Source organism: Myodes glareolus, chromosome 18, assembly GCF_982192425.1.
Source record: "Myodes glareolus chromosome 18, mMyoGla1.1, whole genome shotgun sequence".
NCBI lineage: Eukaryota > Metazoa > Chordata > Mammalia > Rodentia > Cricetidae > Myodes > Myodes glareolus.
The window spans coordinates 21,373,141-21,384,418 of NC_142043.1; positions in this window are offsets into that span (position 1 = coordinate 21,373,141).

An 11,278-nucleotide genomic window follows, 5' to 3' on the forward strand; every position below is an offset into this window, starting at 1 on the left:
TAACAACTTCCTGAAAGAAAGACATAGTTGTAAATTGGTAATAAAATGGTAATCTTAACAAGGTAGTTAGAACAAGGTGGTCAGAAGAACAGGTAGTCATAACATCAAGGGGTCATAAAAACCTTTTTTTTTAGCTTTTTTCATTTTTATTTTTCTTAATTTGACACTTTTTAACAATATTAAGTAAATGGAAATATTTTTTCTTTTTTTTTCCTTTTGAAAGTAATTTTATTAAATTATAAAAAGTTTCCATTTACGCCCCTCTTCCCAACGCCCTCCCACTCCCCCCTCCCTCTCCTCCTCCCTCTTTGTCCCTAAGGGCAGTCAGGGTTTCCTGCCCTGTGGGAAGTTCAAGTTCCTCCCCCCTCCCTCCAGGTCCAGGAAGGTGAGTATCCAAACAGACTGGATCCCAAAAATCCAGTATATGCAGAGGAAACTAGTCCCAGTGTCATTGTCAATGGCTTCTCAGAAAGACTCCAGGCCAGCCACATTCAGAGAATCCGGCCACATTCAAAGAATCTGGTTGGATCACATGCTCTTTCAGTCACAGTCCAACTGGCCTTGGTAAACTCTCAATAGATCCGATCCCTTGTATCAGTGGGTGATAGCATCCCTCACAGTCCTTCGTCATTTTCTTCCTCCTTCTGCTCCTCATTTGAATCTTGGGGGGCTCAGTCCGGTGCTCCAATGTGGGTCTCCGTCTGTATCGCCATCCAACGCCAGATGAAGGATCTATGGTGATAAGCAAAATATTCATCAGTATGGTTATGGGCCAAGGCCGGTTCAGGCACCCTCTCCTCTGTCCAGAGAACAATCTGGGGATCTCTCCTTGGACCTGGGATCCCATATATAATCAAGTTTCCTGTAAACTCTAAAATGACTCCCTTAGTTGAAATATATTCTTCCCTGATCCCATATTCATCCTTCCTCCCTTCCCCCCATCCCGGTCAACCGAGCTTTCTCCATTCCTCCCCTACTCCCTTCTCTCTAACCCTCTCCCCTTCCAACAACCCTCCCACCCCCCCCCCACGCACCCAAGGTTACCTGGGACTCTTGACTATTTCCTACCTCCTGGCAGATAGCTAAATAATCTTCATCAGGTTCGTCTTCTTATTTAGCTTCTCTAGGATCACGAATAATAGGCTCAAAGACCTTTAATTATGGTTATAATCCACTTATGAGTGAATACATACCGTGTTCCTCTTTTTGGGTCTGGCTTACCTCACTCAGTAAAGCGTTTTCTATGTCCATCCATTTGCATGCAAAATTCAAGATGTCATTATTTTTTACCGCTGAGTAAAACTCTAATGTGTATATGTTCCACACCTTTTTTAACCATTCTTCTATTGAGGGGCACCTAGGCTGTTTCCAGGTTCTGGCTATTACAAATAGTGCTGCTATGAACATAGTTGAACAAACGCTTTTGTAGTATGTTCGGGAATCTCTAGGGTATATTCCCAAGAGAGGAATTGCTGGGTCCTGAGGGAGGTTGTCTCCCAGTTTCCTGAGAAACCGCCACACTGATTTCCACAGTGGCTGCATAAGTTTGCATTCCCACCAACAATGGATGAGTGTTCCCCTCATTCCACATCCTCTCCAGCATAGGCTATCATTGGTGTTTTTGACTTTAGCTATTCTGACAGGTGTAAGATGGTATCTCAAAGTGGTTTTGATTTGCATTTCCCTGATCGCTAAGGAGGTTGAGCATGACCTTAAGTGTCTTCTGGCCATTCGAAGTTCATCTGTTGTGAATTCTCTGTTCAGATCAGTACCCCCATTTTTTAATTGGGCTAATTAGAGTTTTAGTGTCTAGTTTCTTGAGTTCTTTGTATATTCTGGAGATCAGACCTTTGTCTGATGAGGGGTTGGTGAAGATCTTCTCCCAGTCAGAAGGCAGCCTTTTTGTCTTACTGACAGTGTCCTTTGCTTTACAGAAGCTTCTCAGTTTCAGCAGGTCCCATTTATTCATTGTTTCTCTTATTGTCTGTGCTACTGGGGAAGTGCTACAGGAAGTGGCCTCCTGTGCCTATATCTTGTAGACTACTTCCCACTTTCTCTTCTATCAGGTTCAAAGTGGACAGATTGATGTTGATGTCTTTAATCCATTTGGACTTGAGTTTTGTGCATGGTGATAGATATGGATCTATTTTCATTCTTCTACAGGTTGACATCCAGTTATGCCAGCACCATTTGTTAAAGACGCTTTCCTTCTTCCATTGTATACCTTTAGCTCCCTTGTCAAAAATTAGGTGTTCATAGGTTTGAGGGTTAGTATCTGGGTCTTCTACTCGATTCCATAGGTCGACTTCTCTGTTCTTATGCCAATACCAAGCTGTTTTCAATACTGTAGCTCTGTAATAGAGTTTGAAGTCAGGTAAAAACCTTTTGAGACAAAGGCATGATTGTCCTTTCTTGGAACAGACAGTACAGAACCAATTGTAGTTACAGTTATAGGAGGAACATTACCCAATCCTTGAGAAACAGATTTAATTGCAAACAGGAATGATTTTAGTTTGTGATTACTATAAGACAGCATTCAAGTCCAAGATGGAGGCATGCTGGTTAATCAGGAGTCACCTATGTTTCTGGTGCATCTTTCCTGCTTAGTTAAACCTCTCTGGAAATACCCTTACACAGATACATCTTTTAGATAATTCTAAAGCCCACAAAGTTTATAATGAAAATTGACCTTATTCAAACTGACCTTCCCAAGACTGCCATAGAAAGAGAATGCTTTGACTTCTACTTATTCTCTGGAGCACAGATTGCTAATTCTCACCAATCTCTGATCTCTGAGTTTGCTGCCATATTTCTGGGCATGCCCACTCTCCCTTAGAGGTAAATAAGTCCATGTGACAAGAGTTGCAGAAGACAAATACATGTTAAAGCAGCATTAAGTCACACTGGTTTGGTGCATAAATGACTCCTGAATGTAGCCCTCTAGTTTCACTTCCTATTCTACCTGACTGATGTGGCACTAATTTCCAGAGAACCTGAAAATCATGTTCTGATGATTCCAGGGTTTCCGTCAACCTGGCAGCAAATACTGTGCACATCTGCTCACCTGTGCAGTCGTGTTAGTCAGGACAAAGGAAATTTCTGCTATGATTTAGCTTGTAGCACCGATAATAAAAACCCAGAGACAGAAATTGGGGTTCAACTTGAAAACCAGAAAAGCAAGGCAGCCAAGCCACTAGATCATTCTTGCCTCTACCAAGACTGGGCCACCACAGACTAAGCAGCCTAAGCCCCTCTCTCTTCCCATTCCATATTCCCTCTAGTGCTGGGATTAAAGGTGTGTGACTCCCTAGTACTGGTATTAAAGGTGTAGGCCACGACCACCTGGATATGTTTCTGTATTGATCTTGTGTAGGCCAGAGTGGTCTTGGACTCACAGAGATTCATCTGCCTCTGTCTCCCAAATCCTGGGATTAAAGGTATGTCACCATTACCTGACCTCTTTAGCTTTGTCTCTGACCTTCAGGCAAGATTTATTTATCAAAATACAAATAATATACCACCACATGGACTGCTAGATATTATGGTTTCTGTTTTCTCTACTGCTTACATGATGTGGGATTCCACTCTGTATGCTGTGAATACCATTGGTTAATAAAGAAGCTGCTTTGGGCCTACTGCAGTGCAGAATAGAGCAAGGTGGGAATTCCAAGCAGATAGAGAAGGAGAGAGTAGGTGGAGTCAGAGAAAAGCCATGTAGCTGCTGCTGGAGACAGACATTGGAGGCTGGACGGAACCTTACCAGTAAGCCACAACCACGTGGTGATACACAGATTAATAGAAAGGGGTTAATTTAAGATGTAAGAGCTATCTTGAAATATGCATAAGCAAATAGGCCAAGCAATGTTTTAATTAATACAGTTTCTGTGTGATTATTTCGGGTCTGGGTGGCTGGGAAATGAAGAAGCAATCTCTGACTACAGTTACAGGCTTCCTGCTACAAGGAATACTGAGTGCCTAGTACGTGCAGATAGGTAGTAAATACCTTCAGAATTTTCCCAGAAGTTAAAAGCAACACTGCATGATAAAGCCACACTTGCTTCTTTACTTTAGTGTTTCAATCCTAGTTGCCTCCCTTCAGTTCTGATCTCTTTTCTTTGTCATTTGTACAGGTTTTTGTCTGATGCATATTTACCCCATGATAAATTTCTCAGCAGATATCTTATTTCTTTAGGAAAGCCTTCATATTATGCCCACATCACTCTCTGAACACAGGCTAATTCACAAGTTCATTTAGGTTCTGGGTAGGGAAGCTTTTCTTTTCCTTTATATATGTTGTTGTCTGGTGATTAACTAGCCTAAAGCACTCTGAAGTCTTTGGTTTTTTAAAAAGATTTATTTATTTATTATGTATACAGGGTTCTGTCTGTCCGTATGCTTTCTGGCCAGAAGAGGGCACCAGGTCTCATTACAGATGGTTGTGAGCCACCATGAGGTTGCTGGGAATTGAACTCAGGACCTCTGGAAGAGCAGTCATGCTCTTAACCTCTGAGCCATCTTTCCAGCCCCTCTAAAGTCTTTGTTAAACAAAGAAAGGAAAAATGGAAACTACTGTTCTCCAAATTCTCATGAATTTTTACAAGGTCTAAGCTCTAGTGCCCAGAAAAAGGAGTGAGGTCACCAGAGTCCAAGAGCTAGAAAGGATTTTGAGAAGTCACAGGAAGTTAAGACATACTTTATTTATTTTTGATGAGGAACACCACACAGACAGGTAGCCTCTGGCAAATACCCAGGCATGGACCAACACATGTGGATTGCACACAGGCAGGCATTGCATACAGGAAGGCCAGCACACAGGTTATTTGGAGGTAGACATATAGGCCTATAGAAGCCAAAGATCCAAATACGACTCATGCTACTGACCTCAAAGTCATATTTATAAGAAACTCACACAAAAGTGTTACTCCACTCCAAATAGTTAGATAACTGGTTATATAATTATTTACTTTGGAGAGTTCCCCAATCATTGTCAGCCATTTTTTTTACTGAGTCCAAGTTCCCCAGCCCCAATATTCAGCTTTAGTCATCTTGGCCCATGCTGTCTAAACACAGCAGGTTCTCATGGCTGTAGCTGGATTTTTCTTTACGCCACCAAACAGTTCCCAAATGAAGGCATGGATACTGATTATTAATCACTACTCTTGGTCTTAGCTTAGGCTTGTCTCAGCTCTTTTAACTTAATTTAACCTGTTTCTATTCATCTATGTTTTACCTCAGGGCTTTTTATCTTTCTCTCATTCTGTGTGTCCTGCTTGTCTGCTTTCTCTGTTTCTGGCTGCCTGGCCTCAGGCATCTCCTTGACATATCTTTTTCTTCCCTCCATCCTGAATCTAGATCCCTCCTCCTACTTAATCATCCTGTCTGCAAGTTCCACCTATACCTCCTCCCTCAATATTTGCTGTTCAGTTTTTTTTAGGCCACTCAGGTGTCTTAGGCCGGCAAGGTAAAACAGTAACCCCTCTTTACATAGCTAAGCAAATATTCTGGAATATAACCAAATACAACACATCTTTGCAAGTTAAACAAATTTCTACACCGGATAGCCCTTTATCCCTGACTTTGTTTAATTATGTTCTCACTAGCTTCATTATCAATTTCAAGACTAAATCAAACACACGTGACTTAATGATTAAGATGAAAGCAATTACAAACAAGATAGAATGTACCTACATGAATCTAGACATACATTTAATCCACACCTGATTATATAGTTCTTACTATTGTATATGCATTTCATTGCTGACAAAAAATGTTCTGTGGATTGTGATCATATTTTAACACACAGGAAGTGAAGCTATACTCACAAATAAAATGGTTTTGGGTTTCTATTGGTTACTAGCTTTTAAAATCTGTTTTATTTGAGGAGCTGGATCACTGGAAGAGGTACTGTAGGATTGATTTGGAGCTTAGACATGTTAGTCAAATGTCCAGTGATACGAAGAAGGAGACAGTATCTGAAGGATAACACCATGGAAAGAGAGCAAAACCAAACAGGAAGGGGTCAGAAACATGGGGCGTATGCAAAATAAAGAAATTCTCCATTCGTATTTCATTCCTCTTTGTGCCCAGCTCAATAGTTACACATAGAGGTTGCTGATGAAGAAGAGCTGCCAATGAAGGATGATACAGCACAGCATATTTGCCGTGAAAGTGCCCTATAAAACCTCCAAAAACATTTTCATCTTGTCTTAGGTTGGCAGTTAAGTCAAATCCATAACATGTGTCTCCTGTTCAAGGACAATCCTGTCAGAACAGAAACTGTCCACAAAATGCTACAGGACAGAGAGAGGTTTCTGCATACATGATGACCACTGACTCTTTGACACACACAACGTGGACCCAAGTACAAAGTCAGGGAAACAGGCCTACAGGCCCTGATTATTCTGGACACATTGCAAAGCTATGTAGTATGTGGGCCAGCTTGTTGGGGTTTCTGTCCCACCCAGTACCCCAACAAGCCAGCAAGTCCCAAGGAAAAGTCACACACAGGACTCCATAAGGTTATAAACTGATTGGCCCATTAGGTCAGGCTTCTTGTTAACTCTTATAACATATATTACCCCATTATCCTTATCGATGTTAGCCACATGGGCTCAGTACCTTTCTCAGTGTGACAGCTTACATGTTGCCTCTTCGGTGGTCTGCACAGGAGTGGCTGAGGAACCTTTCTCCTCCCTAGCCTTATCCTATTCTCATTACTCCGCCTCTACTTCCTGTCTGGTTGACCCACCTATACTTCCTGCCTGGCCAATCAGCGTTTTATTAAAATACATGATTGACAGAATACAGATAATTCTCCCACACCAAAGCTACTTAGCAATAGTAGGGCATTCAGATTTATTGGAGACTTCAGAACAAAATCAAATCTCACTCAAAGTTAGAGAAATGCAACCACCAGGAGAAACAAATCTCCAAGGAGGAAATCTTCAATAATAGGCGATGTGGTTACTGGAAAAAGGTTTTTGGAATTTAAGTGGTTAAGTACAACTGGAAAGAATACTTAAGCAAAATATTGGGAGGTATAAAAGATACGAAGATATGGATAGGATTGCCAAAGTAAGCAGGCAAAAACACTCAATTTTGAGTTATATTTAAATTTCAGATAAGTAGGTAAAATCATTCATTTAATTTTAATCCTGTCTTGTTTATTTAATTCATATTTAATTAAGCACCATGTGTTTGATCTGACAGCTCAACGTTGGAGAAAATAGGGAGGAATAGGTGAAGCTCAGGGTGCAGGAAGGAAAAGACCACTTCTGAGAGACTGGAGAGGAGGAGAGAAGAGGGACAAACTGGAAATTCTTTTAGCAGTGGAGACCTGAGCCACTCTACCAGAGTGCCAGAGATCATCATGTGTCTGTGTATGAAGGAGATTGCCCACACTGGAGTAACTGACAGGGAGTCATCTATAGTTGGAAACAAGTGTGTATAGCATTTGAAACACTATCAGAAAGTACTAAAATCTGAAGACTTTATTCATACTGGTTATTAGAAATTAGAATATAACCTGAATAAGGTAAACTCATGGTAACATTATTACACATGACCATATCATTACTTTTCTATTTATGAAATTTTTTACAATTTTATCACACATGTCTGTAATGTACTGTGATCATATTCTCTACCAATATCCTCTCTTACCTACTTTGCCCTCCTACCAAATACCTTATTTCCAACAAACACCCATCCTATTTTCATGCCTTTTGTGTTTGTGGCCCACTGCACTTAATTTGGGTTATCTGCATGAGCATTAGTTAGGGTTGGTTTGCTTGAACAAGGGCAACTTTCCTGTGGATATCGATGAGGTGCATGAATTTTGCACCCTGCTCAAACCTCCCAATAGTTAGTTGTCTATAGCTTCCCAGGAAGAGATCTGGATTCATGATCCCTGCATCCTCCATATGGAATACTGACAGGCATGGTCTTGTGAAGGTAGTCATTGCTGCTGTGAGTTCAAGATGCACAGATATTCTGTGTTCAGGAGACAGACAGCTCTCCTTCTCCTCACAGTTCCATTCTATAGTTCTTAGATTCTGATTCCTTCCATCCTTACTCTGTGATGGTTTCCTTCACCCCTAGCCTCTCAAGGCTTTTATCATGAAGATAAAATAGCTTTGATCAAAGGCTTTTGCTGCGTGTACTGTCATGATCGTGTGATAATTTTCTTGAATCTATGTATATTATGAGTTTTTCTTTTTGATATATGTATGTCAAATCATTCCTGTGTCTCTGGAATGCAATCAATTTGATTATGATAAATAGTATTCTTGATATTTTTTGGTATTTAGTTTGCAAGTATTTTATTGAGAACTTTTGTATCTATCTTCATCAGGAAGATGAGTGTATAACTTTCTTTGTTGTGTATTTATCCCATTTTAATATGAGGATACTTGTTTCAGAACAAGAGTTCAGAAGGTTCCCTTCTTTCTGTGTTTTATGGGATAATTTGAGAAGTTATGATGTTGGTTCTATTTTAAAGGTTGATAGAATTCTGCAGTGAATTAATTCTCAGGACCTGGGGTTTTTTAAAAACTATTTTCAGATTTTATTTTTGGCAATTTGATACATTTAAACAATGTATCTTGATATCACCCACAAAAACACCTTCTCCTACTCCCACCAGTACCCCTAATATGTCTACCTTCCATCTCCATGTTCTCTTCTCCTTTTTTTCTTCTTATAACATGAGTTCAGTTACTGCTGCCTGTATGCCTATGGGCGTGGGGCTGTCCTCCAGAACATGAACAAGTTACCAGTAACCATATCCCTGAAGAAATATCACTTCCTTGGCCCCAGTAGCCATCAGTTGCCAACAGATCCTCAGAGGAGGTGGAGTCTTCTTACTTGCTCTCCCATCTGGGCTGGAATGCTGACTGATTTGATGGTGCACAGGTTGTGTAAGCGGGTAATGACAGCTGTTCTAAGTAAGGAGTGAACAGATTATGTCGTGTGTGGAAGACAGAATTTGACAGCATTCTTCCTCTCCTCTAACTCCCATGTCCTTTCTGTCACCTCTTCCATGAGGTCGCCTGAGTCCTTGTAATGACAGTAACGTCATAATGTCCTATATAGCGCTGAGACTCAACATTCACTTATTTTAACACTTTGACTGGCTAATGGGCTAATGGTATTGGCTGCTGACCACTGTGTAAAGAAGCTTCTTTGACAAAAGTTCAAAGATGCATAATCTATGGACTTTTAGCTAGGTGTGGGACCATGTATGAATTGGCTCCTCTAGAGCAGGCCACATATCCAATTAGAATGTGGTTGACTACTCTCTCAGCTGGTATGCCACAATTACACAAGAAAGGATATCATGTCTGGCAGAGGACTTGAACTTTTTCTTTCTGTTATCATGTTTTGTTTTTCTAATTCAAGTCCATTGTTTTCTATAGATCTGTTCAAGTTTTTATTTCACTTTTTTATTTTTGGAAATTAAAATGTAACTACATCATTTCCCTTCCCTTCCTTCCCTCTAGTCCTTCCCATATATCCCCTTGTTCTCACTCAAATCCATGACCTCTATTTCTTAAATTGCTAAAAACGTGCGCGGGGGCTCGTGCACGCGCGCGCACACACACACACACACACGCACACAATTTTAAACATACAAAATACATTCTGATAAGTTTGTATTATATGTATTATGCATATGTATCAATACGTATATGATTTTAGGGCTGACCACTTGGTATTGAATCACAAATTGGGGGTGCCTTCCCTTGAAAAGACTCGTTCTCCTGCTCTCAGCTTTTTAATTTTCTGTAGTTCTGTCTAGGACGGAGGCCTCAAGATTTCACCCTTTCACGTTTGCATGTCTATTGGTCTCACCCTTGTTCAAGTTTTAACTTTGGCTAAGAATTATATTCACTCCTTTTGTCCAATTTAGTATTTCCCAATTTGATATAGGTTTCTAATATATGCACTACAGATTTTTTAAAATTTCATTGATACCCATCATAATGTCTCCCTATTCGTCTCTAATTTAATTAATTTTGGGGCTTCTTTATCTTTTCTGGTTATTTTGGCTGCAAGATTAATTATTAATGTTAATATTTTAAATAAAGAACTTTCTTGTCATTTATTTTTTTATTTTATTTTATAATTTTCTTTCTTTCTTTTATTTTATAATTTTTATTTCATTAATTTCTGCCATAATCTTAATTACTTCTCTCCACCTGCTGCTTTTGGGTTTGGTTTGTCGTGGCTTTGCCACAGCCTGAAGCTGTGTCAGTAAGTTATTTGAGATGTCCCTGATATTTCCATGTCTGTACTCGGAGCTATGAACTTCCCTCATATAAACTACCTTTATTGTATCTTATATGTTTTGGTTGCATTTTAACTTCAGCATCTAGGAATTTTTATTTATAGCTTGATTTTGACAATGACACATGAATGATTCAACAATGTATACTTTAATCAACATGTCCTCAGGTATTTTCTGTAGTTTCTCTTGTTGTTGACTTCTATCTCTATTCCATTGTGGTCGGATAAAATAAAAGCATTTTTTTCCAGTTTTTCTGTATTTGTTGAGGCTTGCTTCCTGTCTCAATATGTGATCAGTTTCAGAGACTGCTCCATGGGCTGCTGAGAAGAACGTGCAATCTGTAGTGTTTGGATAGAATATTCTTTAAGTGTCTGTCTGATTTATGAGGCCATTCAATTCCAATGTTTCTGTTTATTTATTTTCTTTGGTTTGGACAATCTGTCAAGTAGTCAAAGTGGGGTATTGAAGCCACGGAGGTGTTGCTGTGTTGTGGTTAATCTGTGACTTTATATCTAACACATACACAATTAAATAATTAAACTGGTTCCGGTTGATCAGGTTTGGTTTACTTTTCAGAAGTGTAAAGAAGTATTTTTGTTTCCTTTGAGTGGCTCGATTTGGGATGGAAGTACTGTATAGAGAATGGGTGTTGTGGAAAGCCCCAAAGACTTCCAAGCCAGAAAGAGGAGACGGTGCCCTGGAAACAGAAGAATAGTCATTGAATTGTTAGGAAAGGAAATAACTTATATTTTAGGTCCTGTGACGCACCCTGAAGCTCTACAGATTCAAGGTTCAAGAATGATCAACTCAACTCCATAATGTAGGTTTATGGAAGATGCAAGATTGAGTGACCATTGTTGGATTAGAGACAAGTCAGGTAAGTGTATTGAAAAAAAAAAACAGTTAAGTTTAAAACTAAGGATAAGACTGGGACCTAGCTAGGGGAAGCTTTGATTTATCTCCATCACTAATACTGTTCCTGAGAGCTGT